Here is a 23,911-nt window from a genome sequence, read left to right on the forward strand (position 1 = left end):
TGCCTGCTAGAACTGTCTGGACTGGAATAAACTTGCAACTTCCACCCTGCCTGGATGCTGCGACATTACTAGAACGATGTCTCGCAGCTAGAACAGCTGACGAGCTGCTGTAACCACTTACATAGATTAAGCAAAGCGCTGGCCAAGTTGTAAAGCCTGGCGAAGAGCGCCCCGGGCTGTCACATTCTAACTATGCTGGGAATGTAACTGTAACATCAAACAACGCGAGAAGCCGGCTGAGCAGCGCAATCTCGCGAGATCTGACAGAGCCGTCTCCAGCCGAGAGCTTCCCAGAGCTCTGAGCCTAACGTGTAGAGATAGAAGACAGCAGCAGCTCCAGCAAGCAGAAGCTCCAGTGCCCTGACCATGCCAGTCACAGCTCAGGTAAAGCAATGCTCTGTCCTCTGCCTGCACTGCTGTATAGCAGCCAGCTGGTAGCCTCTGCCAGGCATACCACTCTATGCATGATAGGCAGCACTGAGCCTGATACAGGGATGCTATTGGGGGGACCCTGTAGGACTGAGGTCACACTGACATGCATTGGGCATTATGTGCGTGTAGTCAGCCATTAGCAGTGCTTCGCATCTGTCAGGAAAGCAGTGCAGCTGGCAGCACTTCTGTGTTATTCTTCTGTCTATTTTCTGAAATGAGAGAGAAGGGCTATTGCAGGGGCAGGCACAACTTCTGCTAATGGGCATAGCTCCCTAAGCTTGCATTGCTATGGAGCTCGTGTAGGATCTGCGGATCCATGGCACAGTGTTTGTTTCTACAGACGTTTGAATTGGTGCTCTTTAATAGATTAGACTCCTGGGAGGCATATAGCAAAATGAATTGCCTGTTTATCCTTTTTGGTTCTGCATATGTGGTTATGTGCACTGGCAATGGGGTAGCTTGCTGATGATTTAATAGCTGTAAATCATAAACTTTTTTTTTTTCACCGTAATTTTTAAATGGTTTATTTCATTCAAACTGGTAATTGATTGAAGGATAGGGGGTTGGAAGTGTACACTTGTTTAATACTAATAATGCTGAGCCTGTGGATGTAAAATAGCAGAAATGATTGTGCTGTCCCAATGTATTCTTATCTGCTGCCTCCTGTTCTCACCCACCCTACCTATATCCTAATCTCTACAAACCCCCACCCCCCGCCTTCCCACTTGAACCCTACTTTACATGCAGCCCTTCTTAACTATGGTACTACCCAAAATCGCCCCTCCCCCAATTTCAATAGAAATAAGCATTAGGTACCCAACACTTTATTATTTATTATTCATTATTACTGGTATTCTAGCGGTACTGTCATTACCCCTTAACCAGACCTGTGCATAATACTAAAAATTGAAAGCTAAAGTTTAGATAAAACAAAGTGTACCTGAAATGGTTTGTAGAATGATAAGATAAGAATGTTTACATACCTCACTCTTCTATTCTGAAAGAGTAGAGTTTGATTAAAGCACATATGCTGCTGCTTCTATTTGGAAATATTATTTTCTGTGCAATTCAGTTATAGAGAGAATTATTTTGTGTCAATGCAGATTTTTTAAATTATATGTAGCTTGGAAATGGACCTGTCAAATGCATTAACTGATCATTTTCACAAAGCAGTTCATTTTCACACCACAGTAACCAGCACTTTATTCCATAGACCGCAATGGTAATTGTGGCTATGGGGAGCCAGGGTGGTAGTTTTTGGTGCAGGACTTCGGTCAGCAGAAAGACTAAACTGAAGAGTAGTGCAAGTGTTCAGCAACATCCGGCTACTGGTAGAAGTTCTTGGCAAGTGATCAGTAAGTGGTGCGGGGCTCAATGGGGAGCCAGGGAGTTTTAGTTTGGCACGGCTATCTTGGCAAGTAGACTGAGTGTGAGCAGCTTAAAGAGAATCTGTACTCTAATATTCTTACAATAAAAAGCATACCATTCTATTCATTATTTTCTCCTGTGCCCCTCTGTGCTGTTTCTGCCACTCTCTGCTGCAATCCTGGCTTGTAATTAACAGTTTTAGGCAGTGTTTACAAACAAACTAACCAGCTTCTAATAGGCTCAGCTAAGCATAGTGTATGAGTCATTCAGAGTATGCAGGGGGCCTGCAGAGGGTGTGTATCGCTTCTACCAATCACAAGCAGCCCTGCACATTCCACACAATCAAGCTTTAGCCCGACAAACAGGACAGAGGAAAGATACATTGATTTATTACAGAGACAGTGCAGTTAGGAAAGACTGCAGTAAGCCAGAGCAGATTAGAACAGGCATAGGAACTTATAGGATAGAAGAACTAAGGCTGAAAAAATTGTTAGAGTCTCTTTAAAGAGGAGCTGTTAGGTATAAGGTCTCAGAGAAAATAAACACATATATCAGTAGCTAAAGATTGGCTGTACTTACATTACATATGCATTTCACTGTCCACGTTTGGATTTCACAGAATTTGTATATAGTATATGCAGAGATAGATGCTCCTGACAGCTCATGGCAGGCTCCATGTTTTTCTGTCAAATGTGTCGTCATGTCCTGCCTGCTTCCTGATCACAGATAAGCTCGTACTTGAACAACACAGTGTGCAGTGAATATTAATGAGCCATGTGGCTAGGAACAATAGCTGACTCCTGCAGTGTACTCTGCCCGGAGATTTATCAGTGCTACGCGCTGGACTGATTACAAGCTGCTGTAACGTCTCATTAGCAGCCGAGGGGAGGGCCCCAGAATGCTTTGCAGTTTAGTATGCGGCTTGCGTCCTTATGGGTCTATAACAGCCTTGCTGATAAGCACACATCAAAGGTAACTGAGATTTTTATCTTCACTAATGGCTTTATGGCTTCCTTCTAAACTGTTTAACACAGGAGAATAGAGGTTTAAATTAGCTTCTGCAGCCTGACAGTTACTCTTTAAGTAGCAAGTGATTGGTTAGGCATATCGGCATGAGGGTTAGTGTTAGGCAAATGGGTATGAGGGGTAGTGTTAGGCAAATTGGTTTGAGGTTTAGTGTTGGACATATTTGTTTGAAGGCTAGTGTTAGGAGTATCAGTATGAGGTTAGTGTTAGGCGTATCGGTATGAGGGTTGGTGTTTGACAGATCAGTAAGAGGGATAGTGTTAGGAGTATCAGTATGAGGTTAGTGTTAGGAGTATCAGTATGAGGTTAGTGTTAGGAGTATCAGTATGAGGTTAGTGTTAGGAGTATCAGTATGAGGTTAGTGTTAGGAGTATCAGTATGAGGTTAGTGTTAGGAGTATCAGTATGAGGTTAGTGTTAGGAGTATCAGTATGAGGTTAGTGTTAGGAGTATCAGTATGAGGCTAGTGTTAGGAGTATCAGTATGAGGCTAGTGTTAGGAGTATCAGTATGAGGCTAGTGTTAGGAGTATCAGTATGAGGCTAGTGTTAGGAGTATCAGTATGAGGCTAGTGTTAGGAGTATCAGTATGAGGCTAGTGTTAGGAGTATCAGTATGAGGTTAGTGTTAGGAGTATCAGTATGAGGTTAGTGTTTGACATATCGGTAAGAGGGTGAGTGTTTGACATATGGGTAAGAGGGTCAGTGTTTGACATATGGGTAAGAGGGTTAGTGTTTGACATATGGGTAAGAGGGTTAGTGTTTGACATATCGGTAAGAGGGTCAGTGTTTGACATATCGGTAAGAGGGTCAGTGTTTGACATATCGGTAAGAGGGTCAGTGTTTGACATATCGGTAAGAGGGTCAGTGTTTGACATATCGGTAAGAGGGTCAGTGTTTGACATATCGGTAAGAGGGTCAGTGTTTGACATATCGGTAAGAGGGTCAGTGTTTGACATATCGGTAAGAGGGTCAGTGTTTGACATATCGGTAAGAGGGTCAGTGTTTGACATATCGGTAAGAGGGTCAGTGTTTGACATATGGGTAAGAGGGTCAGTGTTTGACATATGGGTAAGAGGGTCAGTGTTTGACATATGGGTAAGAGGGTCAGTGTTTGACATATGGGTAAGAGGGTCAGTGTTTGACATATGGGTAAGAGGGTCAGTGTTTGACATATGGGTAAGAGGGTCAGTGTTTGACATATGGGTAAGAGGGTCAGTGTTTGACATATGGGTAAGAGGGTCAGTGTTTGACATATGGGTAAGAGGGTCAGTGTTTGACATATGGGTAAGAGGGTCAGTGTTTGACATATGGGTAAGAGGGTCAGTGTTTGACATATGGGTAAGAGGGTCAGTGTTTGCCATATGGGTAAGAGGGTCAGTGTTTGCCATATGGGTAAGAGGGTCAGTGTTTGACATTTGGGTAAGAGGGTCAGTGTTTGACATATGGGTAAGAGGGTCAGTGTTTGACATATGGGTAAGAGGGTCAGTGTTTGACATATGGGTAAGAGGGTCAGTGTTTGACATATGGGTAAGAGGGTCAGTGTTTGACATATGGGTAAGAGGGTCAGTGTTTGACATATGGGTAAGAGGGTCAGTGTTTGACATATGGGTAAGAGGGTCAGTGTTTGACATATGGGTAAGAGGGTCAGTGTTTGACATATGGGTAAGAGGGTCAGTGTTTGACATATGGGTAAGAGGGTCAGTGTTTGACATATGGGTAAGAGGGTCAGTGTTTGACATATGGGTAAGAGGGTCAGTGTTTGACATATGGGTAAGAGGGTCAGTGTTTGACAGATCGGTAAGAGGGTCAGTGTTTGACAGATCGGTAAGAGGGTTAGTGTGAGGGCTCTTTTCAACAGGCAGTTGAACTGCGTGCTCAGTGAGCAGTTGGCAGGCATGCCTATCGACTGCTCGTGGGAAAGGGCCATTGGGCATATCGGTAAGAAGGTTAGTGTTAGGCATATTGGTGATTGTTATTGTTATATTTTACGCAAAATCGATCACAATTATTGATCGGACCAGACGGAAAATATCCGTCGATTAGGGGTGGAGCAGGAGCAGCCTTCGTTTGTTTGCCAATAGTGTTGCACTGCATCAAGCAGTGCAATGCTGCCATTTGATTTTTTTTTTAATACATTTCATGCTGATATCTAGTGAAAAGCAGTATGATAGCTCTCTCGTCTTGCAGCGCTGGGTCCCCGGTTTGAATCCCTTCCATGGCACTGTCTGCCCGGAGATTCTATGTTCTCCACATTTCTGCTTGGGTTTTCTCCCACATCCTAAAAACATACAGAAAAGTTAATTGGCTTCCCCCTTAATTGGCCCTAGACTTATGCTGTACATATGACTATGGTAGGGATTAGAATGTGAGCCCCTCTGAGGGACAGTTAGTGATATGACTATATAAACTCTGTAAAACGTTGCGGAAGATGTCATCACTGTATAAATATTAATAACTAGTGACCTTAGCCCGTTTAAAAACGTTCTAGGTCTGTCACTGCGCGCCTTCCCGTTGAGCACGTGTACGTCCGCCGCACAGCCGCTGCACACGATCACGCGCACATCCCTGCCCCTTCCTCCCCTTCAGTGTCTCTTCATCCCTCCCTGCACATGTGCAGTAAAGAAAAACACACACACAGGGACATGGGACGCAGAGACACTTTTATTATAGAGGATAATAATGATGTGAGTGGTAGGAATTGATCCCTCTCTGTTCAGATTTGGATCAGACATGGATCGATTGCTTTGTCTATTGGGTGGCAGTCTATGTGTGTATGGCCAGTCTAACTCTGGATGGTAGCAATACCACTAATTGCTTGGCAGCAGCTCTGCACTCGGCCAATTCATGGCAAACAATGCTGTTTTTGTGCTGTGATATTTAATACATTGATATTGAAAATGTCTTAGCCAAAATTAATTAGTTAGACTTTGTTTATCAATGGGAGCAAATGAAACTATAGTAAATTCAGAGAAGTCAACTAGAGCAACCAGTTGGAGATCTTGTTTAATTTCTGCAGTTATTGCTCTGGCAACAGCAGTACTTTTACTATTAGTTTTCTTTATAGCCATCTGTACATCTTCTGTGTTTCCATAGTAAAAATTCAACAGCGTGGAAGCCTTTTGCTGTTGGTAACTACAGGTGGAACCTCAAATAATTGGCACGCTACTGTCATCAGATGTATCTATTAAATGATGTTGGATTGCTTTCCAAATAAAAGAGCTGTGGCTTCAAAAAGCAAAAAAAGTTGTATTTGGACAAAGCTTTGATCCTTGTTTGTGTGTAAATTTGAGTAAAATACCACAGTAGTTTGTCAGACAGGCAAAGGAAAAAAGCACACTTTAAAGTATAAATAGATGATCCCCCCACCCCCCCCAATGATCCTATTCATGTTAGTTTCCTCTTCTGATTTCTTAAACAAAGCTGTGTATACATGAATTTCCAAAAAAGGAGAATGTCTGAATGCTCAGCTATAGTCTCTGAGTTCGGTGGCTAATATGCTCATCTCTGCTGTGTAGTGCAATGATGATTCCATGATTGGTAAATGTTAGCAACTATAGTGATACTGCTCTATGTACAGATGGCACCATAAGGCACTTTTTGTTTCAGATCCACGGGCTAACTGATTATGATAGTGTTATATGGGGTACTTGTGTGACCAATCATTAAGCCTCAGTATGGCCATGCAGACTCAGAGGTCACATTTCAGTTTCAAATCTTGAGGTTTTTAACGTGAGCAGAGGGTCCTGGAGCAACGTAATCAGGAGTGGGGAAGGTGAGAAGAGTATTTGGAATGGGTATTACCTTATGATGTTGAAAATATTGTACTTGGAGAGGCTTGAATTTATGTTCAGTTTGGCATTTCAAGCCCATACCCTGGCGCAGATTTATAATGATCACTTATTAGTGTTTTACTTTTTTTGTACGAAATGGGATTCTGCAGTGAAATTTTCTGTCTTAAAATTGTGATCATATGACCAGAACCAGATGACTTGAGAAAGGTCTGTGTGGGTGGAGCTTCTGCCTGAGTTACCTCATTTTATTGTTCAGACAGCAAGCGGGCAGACACAGACGGAATCTCTGGAACAATACTGCAGCTTGTGGTGCATAATGTGACCAGTAGAAGAAAGGGCCACTACAACCACAACACTCACATTATCCTCCGACCGGAAGCAAGGGATCAGTAGTCCATAGAAGATAGTGTAGAAAAGGATGACCCTTCCACTCCGGATAAATGGATAAAAGTCCAATTGTTATTGCAACATCTGTGGACACTCGGTAACAAATGATTATGCGTATCGGAGCAGAAATGGCTCCTTAGTCATAGAAGGTAACCAGTGAATGGGCTCCTAACAAGGTACTTTAAAGAGACTCCGTAACAAAAATTGCATCCTGTTTTTTTATCATCCTACAAGTTCCAAAAGCTATTCTAATGTGTTCTGGCTTACTGCAGCACGTTCTACTATCACCATCTCTGTAATAAATCAACTTATCTCTCTCTTGTCAGACTTGTCGGCCTGTGTCTGGAAGGCTGCCAAGTTCTTCAGTGTTGTGGTTCTGTGATGCATCTCCCCCCTCCAGGCCCCTCTCTGCACACTGCCTGTGTATTATTTAGGTTAGGGCAGCTTCTCTCTTATCTTTTACAAGCTGGATAAATCCTCCTCTGAGCTGGCTGGGCTTTCACATACCGAGGAATAACATACAGGCAGAGCTGTCTGCATTCTGCAGGAAGAGACAGCCTGACACTTTAGTGGAAGATAGCTGCAGGGGGAAATAAACACACAAATGATCTCTTGAGATTCAAAAGGAAGGGTGTATACAGCCTGCTTGTGTATGGTTGTATTTTCTATGTGTGGACATACTGTACATCAACCTACTTCCTGTTTTGGTGGCCATTTTGTTTGTTTATAAACAAACTTTTTAAAACGGTTTTTAACCACTTTTAATGCGGCGAGGAGCGGCGAAATTGTGACAGAGGGTAATAGGAGATGTCCCCTAACGCACTGGTATGTTTACTTTTGTGCGATTTTAACAATACAGATTCTCTTTAAAGCTATGTTTAACCACTTGAGGACCACAGTCTTTCTACCCCTTAAAGAGAACCTGTACTGAGTAAAAATATTTAAAATAAACACATGAGGTAACTTCACATGAACATTACATAGGTACCTTGCCATCAGTTCCTTTCAGAAGCGCACCATTTTCTTCTGACAATGATCCCTTCCAGTTCTGACAATATTTTGTCAGATCTGAAACATATCAGTTGCTGTCAGTAAAATATCAGTTGCTGTCGGTTATAGCTGAGAGGAAAACTCATGTACCAGGTAATGTCCATGTTACCCTATGGCTCAAGTGGGCGATGTTACAGTTTAACAGTGTGCTGACCAGAAAGCTGTTATGGGTAATGGCCATTTTCAAAATGGAGGACGGAAAATTCCCTTGATCACAGTGAACAAACAGGATGCGGGACAGGAGAAAGACACTGAGGAGTAGACTACATGGAAGGTAAGTATGACTTGTGTATGCTTATTTTGACTTTTAATTTTCAGTTCAGGTTTTCTTTAAGGACCAGATCCTTTTTTTCCATTCAGACCACTGCAGCTTTCACGGTTTATTGCTCGCTCATATAACCTACCACCTAAATGAATTTTAGCTCCTTTTCTTCTCACTACTAAAGCTTTCTTTTGGTGCTATTTGATTGCTCCTGCGATTTTTACTTTTTATTATATTCAGCAAAAAAGACATGAATTTTGGCAAAAAAATCATTTTTTTAACTTTCTGTGCTGACATTTTTCAAATAAAGTAAAATTTCTGTATACATGCAGCGCGAAAAATGTGGACAAACATGTTTTCGATTAAAAAAAACCCATTCAGTGTATATTTATTGGTTTGGGTAAAAGTTATAGCGTTTACAAACTATGGTGCAAAAAGTGAATTTTCCCATTTTCAAGCATCTATGACTTTTCTGACCCCCTGTCATGTTTCATGAGGGGCTAGAATTCCAGGATAGTATAAATACCCCCCAAATGACCCCATTTTGGAAAGAAGACATCCCAAAGTATTCACTGAGAGGCATAGTGAGTTCATAGAAGATATTATTTTTTTGTCACAAGTAAGCGGAAAATGACACTTTGTGACAAAAAAAAAAAAAAAAAAGGTTTCCATTTCTGCTAACTTGCGACAAAAAAAAATGAAATCTGCCACGGACTCACCACGCCCCTCTCTGAATACCTTGAAGTGTCTACTTTCCAAAATGGGGTCATTTGTGGGGTGTGTTCACTGTCCTGGCATTTTGGGGGGTGCTAAATTGTAAGCACCCCTGTAAAGCCTAAAGGTGCTCATTGGACTTTGGACCCCTTAGCGCAGTTAGGCTGCAAAAAAGTGCCACACATGTGGTATTGCCATACTCAGTAGAAGTACTATAATGTGTTTTGGGGTGTATTTTTACACATACCCATGCTGGGTGGGAGAAATATCTCTGTGAATGACAATGTTTTCATTTTTTTTACACACAATTGTCCATTTACAGAGTTATTTCTCCCACCCAGCATGCGTATGTGTAAAAATACACCACAAAACACATTATACTACTTCTCCTGAGTACGGAGATACCACATGTGTGGCACTTTTTTGCACCCTAACTGCGCTAAAGGGCCCAAAGTCCAATGAGTACCTTTAGGATTTCACAGGTCATTTTGCGACATTTGGTTTCAAGACTACTCCTCATGGTTTAGGGCCCCTAAAATGCCAGGGCAGTATAGGAACCCCACAAATGACCCCATTTTAGAAAGAAGACACCCCAAGGTATTCCGTTAGGAGTATGGTGAGTTCATAGAAGATTTTATTTTTTGTCACAAGTTAGCGGAACATGACACTTTGTGAAAAAAACAATTAAAATCAATTTCCGCTAACTTGTGACAAAAAAATAAAAACTTCTATGAACTCACCATACTCCTAACGGAATACCTTTGGGTGTCTTCTTTCTAAAATGGGGTCATTTGTGGGGTTCCTATACTGCCCTGGCATTTTAGGGGCCCTAAACCATGAGGAGTAGTCTGGAAAACAAATTCCGCAAAATGACCTGTGAAATCCTAAAGGTACTCATTGGACTTTGGGCCCTTTAGCGCAGTTAGGGTGCAAAAAAGTGCCACACATGTGGTATCGCCGTACTCTGGAGAAGTAGTACAATGTGTTTTGGGGTGTATTTTTACACATACCCATGCTGGGTGGGAGAAATAACTCTGTAAATGGACAATTGTGTGTAAAAAAATCAAAAGATTGTCATTTACAGAAGTATTTCTCCCACCCAGCATGGGTATGTGTAAAAATGCACCCCAAAACACATTATACTACTTCTCCCGAGTACGGCAATACCACATGTGTGGCACTTTTTTGCACCCTAACTGCACTAAAGGGCCCAAAGTCCAATGAGTACCTTTAGGATTTCACAGGTCATTTTTGTTTCAAGACTACTCCTCACGGTTTAGGGCCCCTAAAATGCCAGGGCAGTATAGGAACCCCACTAATGACCCCATTTTACAAAGAAGACACCCAAAGGTATTCTGTTAGGAGTATGGTGAGTTCATGGAAGATTTTATTTTTTGCCACAAGTTAGCGGAAATTGATTTGAATTGTTTTTCTTCACAGTGTCATATTCCGCTAACTTGTGACAAAAAATAAAATCTTCTATGACCTCGCCATACACCTAATGGAATACCTTTGGTTGTCTCCTTTCTAGAATGGGGTCATTTGTGGGGTTCCTATACTGCCCTGGCATTTTAGGGGCCCTGAACCGTGAGGAGTAGTCTTGAAACCAAATGTCGCAAAATGACCTGTGAAATCCTAAAGGTACTCATTGGACTTTGGGCCCCTTAGCGCACTTAGGGTGTAAAAAAGTGCCACACATGTGGTACCGCCGTACTCAGGAGAAGTAGTATAATGTGTTTTGGGGTGTATTTTTACACATACCCATGCTGGGTGGTAGAAATATCTCTGTACATGACAATTGTTTGATTTTTTTTTTTACACACAATTGTCCATTTACAGAGAGATTTCTCCCACCCAGCATGGGTATGTGTAAAAATACACCCCAAAACACATTATACTACTTCTCCTGAGTACGGCGATACCACGTGTGACACTTTTTTTGCAGCCTAGGTGCGCTAAGGGGCCTAACGTCCTATTCACAGGTCATTTTGAGGCATTTGTTTTCTAGACTACTCCTCACGGTTTAGGGCCCCTAAAATGCCAGGGCAGTATAGGAACCCCACAAGTGACCCCATTTTAGAAAGAAGACACCCCAAGGTATTCCATTAGGTGTATGACGAGGTCATAGAAGATTTTACTTTTAGTCACAAGTAGTGAAAAATGACACTTTGTGAAAAAAAACCCAATAAAAATCAATTTCCGCTAACTTTTGACAAAAAATAAAATATTCTATGAACTCATCATACACCTAACAGAATACCTTGGGGTGTCTTTTTTTCTAAAATGGGGTCACTTGTGGGGTTCCTATACCGCCCTGGCATTTTACAGGCCCAAAACCGTGAGTAGTCTGGAAACCAAATGTCTCAAAATGACTGTTCAGGGGTATAAGCATCTGCAAATTTTGATGACAGGTGGTCTATGAGGGGGCGAATTTTGTGGAACCGGTCATAAGCAGGGTGGCCTTTTAGATGACAGGTTGCATTGGGCCTGATCTGATGGATAGGAGTGCTAGGGGGGTGACAGGAGGTGAATGATGGGTGTCTCAGGGGGTGATTAGAGGGGAAAATAGATGCACTCAATGCACTGGGGAGGTGATCGGAAGGGGGTCTGAGGGGGATCTGAGGGTTTGGCCGAGTGATCAGGAGCCCACACGGGGCAAATTAGGGCCTGATCTGATGGGTAGGTGTGCTAGGGGGTGACAGGTAGTGACAGGAGGTGATTGATGGGTGTCTCAAGGTGTGATTAGTGGGGGGAATAGTTGCAAGTAATGCAATGGCGAGGTGATCAGGGCTGGGGTCTGAGGGTGTGGGCGGGTGATTGGGTGCCCTAGGGGCAGATGGGGGTCTAATCTGATGGGTAGCAGTGACAGGGGGTGATTGATGGGTAATTAGTGGGTGTTTAGAGGAGAGAACAGATGCAATGCACTTGGGAGGTGATCTGACTGCGGGTCTGCAGGCGATCGGATGGTGTGTGTGGGTGATCAGATTGCCCGCAAGGGGCAGGTTAGGGACTGATTGATGGGTGGCAGTGACAGGGGGTGATTGATGGGTGGCAATGACAGGGGCTGATTGATGGGTGGCAGTGACAGGGGGTGATTGATGGGTGATAGGTGATTGGCAGGTGATTGACAGGTGATCAGTGGGTTATTACAGGGGAGAACAGATGTAATTAATGCACTGGTGAATTGATAAGGGGGGGTCTGAGGGCAATCGGAGCATGTGGGCGGGTGATTGGGTGCCCGCAAGGGGCAGATTAGGGTCTGATCTGATAGGTAAAAGTGATAGGGGGTGATTGATGGGTGATTAGTGGGTGTTTAGAGGAGAGAATAGATGTAAACAATGGATTTGGGAGGTGATCTGATGTCGGATCTGCGGGCGATCTATTGGTGTGGGTGAGTGATCAGATTGCCCGCAAGGGGCAGGTTAGGGGCTGATTGATGGGTGGCAGTGACAGGGGGTGATTGATGGGTGATAGGTGATTGACAGGTGATCAGTGGGTTATTACAGGGAAGAACAGATGTAATTAATGCACTGGCGAATTGATAAGGGGGGGTCAGAGGGCAATCTGAGCGTGTTGGCGGGTGATTGGGTGCCCGCAAGGGGCAGATTAGGGTCTGATCTGATAGGTAAAAGTGACAGGTGGTGATAGGGGGTGATTGATGGGTGATTGATGGGTAATTAGTGGGTGTTTAGAGGAGAGAATAGATGTAAACAATGGATTTGGGAGGTGATCTGATATCGGATCTGCAGGCGATCTATTGGTGTGGGTGGGTGATCAGATTGCCCGCAAGGGGCAGGTTAGGGGCCGATTGTTGGGTGGCAGTGACAGGGGGTGATTGATGGGTGATTGATGGGTGATTGATGGGTGATTGATGGGTGATTGATGGGTGATTGATGGGTGATTGATGGGTGATTGATGGGTGATTGATGGGTGATTGACAGGTGATTGACAGGTTATCAGGGGGGATAGATGCATACAGTACACAAGGGGGGGGGGTCTGGGGGGGTCCTGGGGAGAATCTGAGGGGTGGGGGGGTGATCAGGAGGGGGCAGGGGGGGGATAAAAAAAAATAGCGTTGACAGATAGTGACAGGGAGTGATTGATGGGTTATTAGGGGGGTGATTGGGTGCAAACAGGGGTCTGGGGGGTGGGCAGGGGGGGGGGGGGGTCTGAGGGGTGCTGTGGGCGATCAGTGGGCGGGGGGGGGGGCAGATCAGTGTGTTTGGGTGCAGACTAGGGTGGCTGCAGCCTGCCCTGGTGGTCCCTCGGACACTGGGACCACCAGGGCAGGAGGCAGCCTGTATAATACACTTTGTATACATTACAAAGTGTATTATACACTTTGTAGCGGCGATCGCGGGGTTAACATCCCGCCGGCGCTTCCGTATGGCCGGCGGGATGTTACGGCGGGTGGGCGGAGCCAGTTGCCGGGGGAAGCGCGCGTCATCAATGACGCGATCGCTCCCCCGGCATAGGAAAAGGACGCAACGCCCTAAGGCGTATTGCGGTCCTTAAGGCATCCACTTTGCCGCCGCCCATGGGCTGTGGGCGGTCGGCAAGTGGTTAATGCAATATATTAGACTCCTGAGTTGATGTTCAGTCCCATCCCTGCTAAGAACCCTGTGTGTGTACATTGGGCCCTGAGCTCACGTTTTCCTCCTTACCCCACCCGCCAGAATCCACTTGTCGTGCGCCAGACTATTGTCTCTTCTCCCCTCCCTATAACAGAGCAATGCATCCCCGCAGTGCTGCCCCCAGGATTGAGCTCGATCCTGATGAGTGACACTAATAATACATGTGCACATAACTTTAAAGTGAATTAGATGACATCAGCTAATCCAGTAGTTTATACAGAAACAAAACAAGCTTTGAGGCTGCTGAGGAATCCCAAAAGGACCAAGAAGACATTGAAGTACCTGGGCCTGAAATGGGTCTTTAAAAATTTGAGACATACTTTGTTGTTGTTAAAATAAAGTAACAAAGATACCCATAAGAAATTCCCCAAAAATTGGGATTCCTGGCTCAAGCTAAAATGAGGGGTTCATTGGAGGATGCTGTCATAACGAGGCTGTGAGACAGGCCCTCTTCTTTCCCCGTCCCCCTTTCCTCATTCTTTATTTCTCATCTTTCTATCTTACCACAAGACTTGACCCATTCTCTCTTTGGTGTTTTGTCAGTTCCCCCAAAAACAAAATACAAAATCCCTGTAATCCCCTAGTCCTTTTTTCTCTGCACTAGCTTTCCTCACCTAAACACAGGTTGAAACCTCTGGAGCACTGGTTGAGCCTACATTGGCTTAATTACTGTTTGTGTTACAAGTTGTTCAGTTAGCTTTTATGTTTATTGGTAATTAACCACTTGAGGACCACAGTCTTTCTACCCCTTAAGGACCGGCCACTTTTTTTCCATTCAGACCACTGCAGCTTTCACGGTTTATTGCTCGCTCATACAACCTACCACCTAAATGAATTTTGGCTCCTTTTCTTGTCACTAATAAAGCTTTCTTTTGGTGCTATTTGATTGCTCCTGCGATTTTTACTTTTTATTATATTCATCAAAAAAGACATGAATTTTGGCAAAAAAATGATTTTTTTAACTTTCTGTGCTGACAATTTTCAAATAAAGTAAAATTTCTGTATACATGCAGCGCGAAAAATGTGGACAAACATGTTTTTAATAAAAAAAACAAAACCATTCAGTGTATATTTATTGGTTTGGGTAAAAGTTATAGCGTTTACAAACTATGGTGCAAAAAGTGAATTTTGCCATTTTCAAGCATCTATGACTTTTCTGACCCCCTGTCATGTTTCATGAGGGGCTAGAATTCCAGGATAGTATAAATACCCCCCAAATGACCCCATTTTGGAAAGAAGACATCCCAAAGTATTCACTGAGAGGCATAGTGAGTTCATAGAAGATATTATTTTTTGTCACAAGTAAGCGGAAAATGACACTTTGTGACAAAAAAAAAAGAAAAAAAAAAAGAATCCATTTCTTCTAACTTGCGACAAAAAAAAATGAAATCTGCCACGGACTCACCATGCCCCTCTCTGAATACCTTGAAGTGTCTACTTTCCAAAATGGGGTCATTTGTGGGGTGTGTTTACTGTCCTCGCATTTTGGGGGGTGCTAATTTGTAAGCACCCCTGTAAAGCCTAAAGGTGCTCATTGGACTTTGGGCCCCTTAGCGCAGTTAGGCTGCAAAAAAGTGCCACACATGTGGTATTGCCGTACTCAAGAGAAGTAGTAGAATGTGTTTTGGGGTGTATTTTTACACATACCCATGCTGGGTGGGAGAAATATCTCTGTAAATGACAATTTTTTCATTTTTTTTACACACAATTGTCCATTTACAGAGTTATTTCTCCCACCCAGCATGGGTATGTGTAAAAATACACCCCAAAACACATTGTACTACTTCTCCCGAGTACGGCGATACCACATGTGTGGCACTTTTTTGCACCCTAACTGCGCTAAAGGGCCCAAAGTCCAATGAGTATCTTTAGGATTTCACAAGTCATTTTGCGGAATTTGATTTCCAGACTACTCCTCACGGTTTAGGGCCCCTAAAATGCCAGGGCAGTATAGGAACCCCACAAATGACCCCATTTTAGAAAGAAGACACCCCAAGGTATTCCGTTAGGAGTATGGTGAGTTCATAGAAGATTTTATTTTTTGTCAAAAGTTAGCGGAAAATTGATTTTTATTGTTTTTTTCACAAAGTGTCATTTTCCACTAACTTGTGACAAAAAATAAAATCTTCTATGAACTCACCATACTCCTAACGGAATACCTTGAGGTGTCTTCTTTCTAAAATGGGGTGCAAAAAAGTGCCACACATGTGGTATCACCATACTCGGGAGAAGTAGTACAATGTGTTTTGGGGTGTATTTTTACACATACCCATGCTGGGTGGGAGAAATAACTCTGTAAATGGACAATTGTGTGTAAAAAAATCAAAAGATTGTCATTTACAGAGGTATTTCTCCCACTCAGCATGGGTATGTGTAAAAATACACCCCAAAACACATTGTACTACTTCTCCCGAGTATGGCAATACCACATGTGTGGCACTTTTTTGCACCCTAACTGCGCTAAAGGGCCCAAAGTCCAATGAGTACCTTTAGGATTTCACAGGTCATTTTGCGAAATTTGATTTCCAGACTACTCCTCACGGTTTAGGGCCCCTAAAATGCCAGTTCAGTATAGGAACCCCACAAATGACCCCATTTTAGAAAGAAGACACCCCAAGGTATTCCGTTAGGAGTATGGTGAGTTCATAGAAGATTTTATTTTTTGTCACAAGTTAGTGGAAAATGACACTTTGTGAAAAAAAACAATAAAAATCAATTTTCCGCTAACTTTTGACAAAAAATAAAATCTTCTATGAACTCACCATACTCCTAACGGAATACCTTTGGGTGTCTTCTTTCTAGAATGGGGTCATTTGTGGGGTTACTATACTGCCCTGGCATTTTAGGGGCCCTAAACCGTGAGGAGTAGTCTTGAAACCAAATGTCGCAAAATGACCTGTGAAATCCTAAAGGTACTCATTGGACTTTGGGCCCCTTAGCGTACTTAGGGTGTAAAAAAGTGCCACACATGTGGTACCGCCGTACTCAGGAGAAGTAGTATAATGTGTTTTGGGGTGTATTTTTACACATACCCATGCTAAGTGGGAGAAATATCTCTGTAAATGACAATTGTTTGATTTGTTTTACACACAATTGACCATTTACATAGAAATTTCTCCCACCCAGCATGGGTATGTGTAAAAATACACCCCAAAACACATTATACTACTTTTCCTGAGTACGGCGGTACCACATGTGTGACACTTTTTTGCAGCCTAGGTGCGCTAAGGGGCCCAACGTCCTATTCACGGGTCATTTTGAGGCATTTGTTTTCTAGACTACTCCTCGTGGTTTAGGGCCCCTAAAATGCCAGGGCAGTATAGGAACCCCACAAGTGACCCCATTTTAGAAAGAAGACACCCCAAGGTATTCCGTTAGGTGTATGGCGAGTTCATAGAAGATTTTATTTTTTGTCACAAGTTAGTGAAAAATGACACTTTGTGAAAAAAACCCAATAAAAATCAATTTCCGCTAACTTTTGACAAAAAATAAAATCTTCTATGAACTCGTCATACACCTAACAGAATACCTTGGGGTGTCTTTTTTTCTAAAATAGGGTCACTTGTGGGGTTCCTATACCGCCCTGGCATTTTACGGGCCCAAAACCGTGAGTAGTCTGGAAACCAAATGTCTCAAAATGACTGTTCAGGGGTATAAGCATCTGCAAATTTTGATGACAGGTGGTCTATGAGGGGGCGAATTTTGTGGAACCGGTCATAAGCAGGGTGGCCTTTTAGATGACAGGTTGTATTGGGCCTGATCTGATGGATAGGAGTGCTAGGGGGGTGACAGGAGGTGATTGATGGGTGTCTCAGGGGGTGGTTAGAGGGGAAAATAGATGCAATCAATGCACTGGGGAGGTGATCGGAAGGGGGTCTGAGGGGGATCTGAGGGTTTGGCCGAGTGATCAGGAGCCCACACGGGGCAAATTAGGGCCTGATCTGATGGGTAGGTGTGCTAGGGGGTGACAGGAGGTGATTGATGGGTGTCTCAAGGTGTGATTAGAGGGGGGAATAGATGCAAGCAATGCACTGGCGAGGTGATCAGGGCTGGGGTCTGAGGGCATTCTGAGGGTGTGGGCGGGTGATTGAGTGCCCTAGGGGCAGATAGGGGTCTAATCTGATAGGTAGCAGTGACAGGGGGTGATTGATGGGTAATTAGTGGGTGTTTAGGGTAGAGAACAGATGTGAACACTGCACTTGGGAGGTGATCGGACGTCGGATCTGCGGGCGATCTATTGGTGTGGGTGGGTGATCAGATTGCCCGCAAGGGGCAGGTTAGGGGCTGATTGATGGGTGGCAGTGACAGCGGGTGATTGATGGGTGGCAGTGACAGGGGGTGATTGACAGGTGATCAGTGGGTTATTACAGGGAAGGACAGATGTAAATAATGCCCTGGCGAATTGATAAGGGGGGGGTCTGAGGGCAATCTGAGCGTGTAGGCGGGTGATTGGGTGCCCGCAAGGGGCAGATTAAGGTCTGATCTGATGGGTAACAGTGACAGGTGGTGATAGGGGGTGATTGATGGGTAATTAGTGAGTGTTTAGAGGAGAGAATAGATGGAAACACTGCGCTTGGGTGGTGATCTGATGTCGGATCTGCGGGCGATCTATTGGTGTGGGTGGGTGATCAGTTTGCCCGCAAGGGGCAGGTTAGGGGCTGATTGTTGGGTGGCAGTGACAGGGGGTGATTGATGGGTGATAGGTGATTGGCAGGTGATTGACAGGTGATCAGTGGGTTATTACAGGGAAGGACAGATGTAATTAATGCACTGGTGAATTGATAAGGGGGGGGGGGGGGGTCTGAGGGCAATCTGAGCGTGTGGGCGGGTGATTGGGTGCCCGCAAGGGGCAGCTTAGGGTCTGATCTGATAGGTAACAGTGACAGGTGGTGATTGATGGGTGATTGATGGGTAATTAGTGGGTGTTTAGAGAAGATAACAGATGTAAACAGTACATTTGGGAGGTAATCTGACGGCGGGTTTGCGGGCGATCTAATGGTGTGGGTGGGTGATCAGATTGCCCGCAAGGGGCAGGTTAGGGGCTGATTGATGGGTGGCAGTGACAGGGGGTGACAGGGGGTGATTGATGGGTGATAGGTGATTGGCAGGTGATTGACAGGTGATCAGTGGGTTATTACAGGGAAGAACAGATGTAATTAATGCACTGGCGAATTGATAAGGGGGGGTCAGAGGGCAATCTGAGCGTGTTGGCGGGTGATTGGGTGCCCGCAAGGGGCAGATTAGGGTGGGGGAGAATCTGAGGGGTGGGGGGGGGGGGGTGATCAGGAGGGGGCAGGGGGCAGGGGGGGGGGGGGGGGATAAAAAAAAAATAGCGTTGACAGATAGTGACAGGGAGTGATTGATGGGTTATTAGGGGGGTGATTGGGTGCAAACAGGGGTCTGGGGGGTGGGCAGGGGGGGGGTCTGAGGGGTGCTGTGGGCGATCAGTGGGCGGGGGGGGGGCAGATCAGTGTGTTTGGGTGCAGACTAGGGTGGCTGCAGCCTGCCCTGGTGGTCCCTCGGACACTGGGACCACCAGGGCAGGAGGCAGCCTGTATAATACACTTTGTATACATTACAAAGTGTATTACAGTGGCGGACATACGGCCGTGCAAGCGCACAGGGGCCCCTCAAGCTCCGTTTTTGAGGGTCCCATTATGTATTGCAGGCGTTTTTTTTTTTTTTAGTTTTTTTTATCCCCGGGGGGCCCGACTCTTATCACTCCCTCACCTCGGCGGGCCCCCCTCCTGTTATGCTCGGCGCCTAGCGGGAGATACAGCTATTGTCTCCGGGCTGCAGCAGACACTAGAGCACCAGCCGCCTGTCCACTCCTGTCTCCTCCTCAGCAATACCGCTCTGCACTACTTCCTGATTCAGTGCGTGCAGAGCGGTATTGCTGAGGAGGAGACAGGAGTGGACAGGCGGCTGGTGCTCTAGTGTCTGCTGCAGCCCGGAGACTAATAGCTGGCTGTATCTCCCGCTCGGCGCCGCGCATAACAGGAGGGGGGCCCGCCGAGGTGAGGGAGTGATCGGGCCCTCCTCCCAGCCTCGGCAAATAGTCCACCCACCAGGTAATCTTATCTTTCACCCTCCCAGACCGACCAGCCCGCCCCCAGGTAATCCTACAGCCCGCCCCCCCAGGTAATCCTACAGCTTCGCCCCCCCCCAGGTAATCCTACAGCCCCCCCCCCAGGTAATCCTAAAGGCCCCCCCAGGTAATTCTACAGCCCCCCCCCCCCGGTAATCTTACAGCCCACCCCCAGGTAATTCTACAGCCCCCCCAGGTAATCCTACAGCCCACTCAACCACCCAGACCCAGGTATTCCTACAGCCCACCCACCCAGACCCAGGTAATCCTATAGCCCACCCACCCACCCAGACAATCCTATAGCCCACCCACCCACCCCCAAGTAATCCTATAGCCCACCCACACCCAGGTAATCCTATAGCCCACCCACCCAGACCCAGGTATTCCTATAGCCCAAAGGACCCAGGTATTCCTATAGCCCAAAGGACCCAGGTATTCCGATAGCCCACCCACCCAGACCCAGGTAATCCTAGAGCCCACCCACCCACCCAGACCCAGGTAATCCTAGAGCCCACCCACCCACCCAGACCCAGGTAATCCTAGAGCCCACCCACCCACCCAGACCCAGGTAATCCTAGAGCCCACCCACCCACCCAGACCCAGGTAATCCTAGAGCCCACCCACCCACCCAGACCCAGGTAATCCTAGAGCCCACCCACCCACCCAGACCCAGGTAATCCTAGAGCCCACCCACCCACCCAGACCCAGGTAATCCTAGAGCCCACCCACCCACCCAGACCCAGGTAATCCTATAGCCCACCCACCCACCCAGACCCAGGTAATCCTATAGCCCACCCACCCACCCAGACCCAGGTAATCCTATAGCCCACCCACCCACCCAGACCCAGGTAATCCTATAGCCCACCCACCCACCCAGACCCAGGTAATCCTATAGCCCACCCACCCACCCAGACCCAGGTAATCCTATAGCCCACCCAGACCCAGGTAATCCTATAGCCCACCCAGACCCAGGTAATCCTATAGCCCACCCACCCACCCAGACCCAGGTAATCCTATAGCCCACCCGCCCACCCACCCAGACCCAGGTAATCCTATAGCCCACCCACCCACCCAGACCCAGGTAATCCTATAGCCCACCCACCCAGACCTAGGTAATCCTATAGCCCACCCACTCAGACCCAGGTAATCCTCCACCCACCCAGACCCAGGTAATCCTCCATCCCACCCTCACAGGTAATTTTATTAGCCCACACACCCACCTACCCTCCCGACCAGATAATCTTTTAGCTCACCCACCCTCCCGACCAGGTAATCGTTTAGCCCACCCATCCACCTGCAGCACTTTACAGAGTACATCGTTATGTCGCTCACTGTCCTTTAGAGGAGCTCACACTACTCCTATCATAGTCATAGTTGAATGTCTTATCATATTATTATGTATTTATATAGCTCTGACATTTTCTGCAGCGTTTTACAGAGTACATAGTCACGACACTGACTGTGCTCAGAGGAGCTCACTATCTAATATCTTCTATATGTATAGTAAATAGCGCATAATTTTTTATTAGGAGACAGGGCTTTACTCAAAGTTCCCTGTTGATGTCAACTGCTGAATTAACTGCTGCTAAGTTCATGTACCCGTCATCGCACGTACGATTGCACGTATTTTCTGGGCATATCTGCCGACTTGCTTGCACGTATTTTCTGGGCATATCTGCCGACTTGCTTGCACGTATTTTCTGGGCATATCTGCCGACTTGATTGCACGTATTTTCTGGGCATATCTGCCGACTTGATAGCACGTATTTTCTGGGCATATCTGCCGACAAGATTGCACATATTTTCTGGGCATATCTGCCGACATGATTGCACATATTTTCTGGGCATATCTGCCGACATGATTGCACGTATTTTCTGGGCATATCTGCCGACATGATTGCACGTATTTTCTGGGCATATCTGCCGACATGATTGCACGTATTTTCTGGGCATATCTGCCGACATGATTGCACGTATTTTCTGGGCATATCTGCCGACATGATTGCACGTATTTTCTGGGCATATCTGCCGACATGATTGCACGTATTTTCTGGGCATATCTGCCGACATGATTGCACGTATTTTCTGGGCATATCTGCCGACATGATTGCACGTATTTTCTGGGCATATCTGCCGACATGATTGCACGTATTTTCTGGGCATATCTGCCGACATGATTGCACGTATTTTCTGGGCATATCTGCCGACATGATTGCACGTATTTTCTGGGCATATCTGCCGACATGATTGCACGTATTTTCTGGGCATATCTGCCGACATCATTGCACGTATTTTCTGGGCATATCTGCCGACATCATTGCACGTATTTTCTGGGCATAAGGAAATAAATATGGCAGCCTCCATATCACTCTCACCCCGGGATCACTTTAAATTACAGTTAGCTCCGCCCTTATCCGGTCATTGCCACGCCCATTTTTTGCCGCGGCGCTACGTGCCGCAGGTTCTATCCACACCCATTTTTTGCCGCAGGTTATAGCCACACCCATTTTTTGCCGCAGGTTATAGCCACGCCCATTTTTTGCCACTTCGCGCGCCGCAGGTCAGGGGGGCCCACAATTGATATTTTGCACAGGGGCCCACTGCTGGCTGTGTCCGCCTACACTTTGTAGCGGCGATCGCGGGGTTAACATCCCGCCGGCGCTTCCGTATGGCCGGCGGGATGTTACGGCGGGTGGGCGGAGCCAGTTGCCGGGGGAAGCGCGCGTCATCAATGACGCGATCGCTCCCCCGGCATGCCTAAAGGACGCGCCGCCTGAAGGCGTATTGCGGTCCTTTAGGCGTCCACTTTGCCGCCGCCCATGGGCTGTGGGCGGTCGGCAAGTGGTTAATGTACTTGATAACTCTTGAACAAGACTTTTGTTATTGTTTGTTACACTATTATATGTTAAAAACAAAACTTTTGAAACGCAGGATAAACTAAGTACGGTAATAACTTTTAAAGCAGACCTAAACCTAAACTAAAAACTGATCATGCTTGCACTCCTCCACCACATCCCCAAAACATAAAGAGAAGGGAATTGGCTTTGTCCTGAAATAGGCCCTTGACCACAATGGGCGTATGACTATGGTAGTGATTGTGGGCGCCCTGAGGGGCAGCAAGACTGCATACTCATACTGTGTAAAGCACTGCAGAAGATGTCAGTGCTACCTTTATATAAATAATAATAAACATTTACATTAAATTTTAATATGAAATCATACATTTTTTTTAATTTATTTTTTTATTTCCAAGTGCAAACATTAATTTAACTAATTGCAGGCTGAAGCTTCCCCACCTCCTTCTTGGGCATCTTGCCTAGGTAGGATCATGTTGCGTGCTGGGACAACTTGTACACAGGCTCCCAGAATCTCAAATAGATATATTAGAACAATAAAATTCAAAAAACCGCGTGTGTTTGCCTTTTTAATGCAATTTCAATTTTTAAAGATGGTGGTAGATGACATTTGATGCAGTAACGTACTTATCAAAAATTGCAGCCAGGTAATATTTCTTTTGTATTCTCTATTTAAAATGCTGTGGGTGCAATATGGTCAGCTTTTTTTTTTTTTTTTTTTACGTCATACGCATGCGCGGAGCACTCCTGGCTACCTGCACGTGCTGTTGGATGTGCGCAGCCCGGCCAACTCCTGCGCAGTGAAGCCTCTGGCGACCCGGGAGAAGGTCCCGGGGGGCTTTTAGGTATGATAAGGGAGCTAGAGAGGAGAATGGGGGAAGCGTTGGGCATCAGAATAGGTGATAGTATTTGGCTGTCCACCCCCCCCCCCCCCCCCCTTTCTCTGTTTCTTCACATCTGGTATCCTTTAACCTCCTTGGCGGTATGATTCCTTCCTGATTTTAGGGTCTAAAGTGGTGAAAAAAGGTTTCATGTGCTTTTAGACCCTAAAAGCAAGAAAAAAAATCATACCTCAAGAGAGCCTGGAGCAGCCACTACACTTACTCCCCTCCCTGGGATCCAGCGCTGCAGTTCTCCCTCCATCCTCCGTGTGGCGCTGTAACCCTATAGTGAGATTGCCGGCTGTCTTCATGACGACAGTTGGCGATCTCACTAGGGGATGCAGAGCCTCCGTGGACAGGAGGAGAAATGGCCGCCAGTGTCTGAATTGCCCAGGAGGTGAGTGAGAACGCACGCTACAATGCA

General features: G+C 45.7%; 1 protein-coding gene across 2 annotated transcripts in view; it reads left to right on the forward strand.

Moving 5' to 3' along the window:
- Positions 1 to 256: 256 nt before the first annotated feature.
- DIPK1A (divergent protein kinase domain 1A) overlaps positions 257 to 23,911 on the forward strand; it is a 228,858-nt gene continuing 205,203 nt past the window's right edge. For both annotated transcript variants that reach the window (XM_068242602.1, XM_068242603.1), the window contains exon 1: positions 257 to 384. The gene's annotated coding sequence lies outside the window, so the exon portion shown is untranslated. The remainder of the gene's footprint in view (positions 385 to 23,911) is intronic.

The sequence above is a fragment of the Hyperolius riggenbachi genome, chromosome 6 (genome assembly GCF_040937935.1).
Source record: "Hyperolius riggenbachi isolate aHypRig1 chromosome 6, aHypRig1.pri, whole genome shotgun sequence".
Lineage (NCBI taxonomy): Eukaryota > Metazoa > Chordata > Amphibia > Anura > Hyperoliidae > Hyperolius > Hyperolius riggenbachi.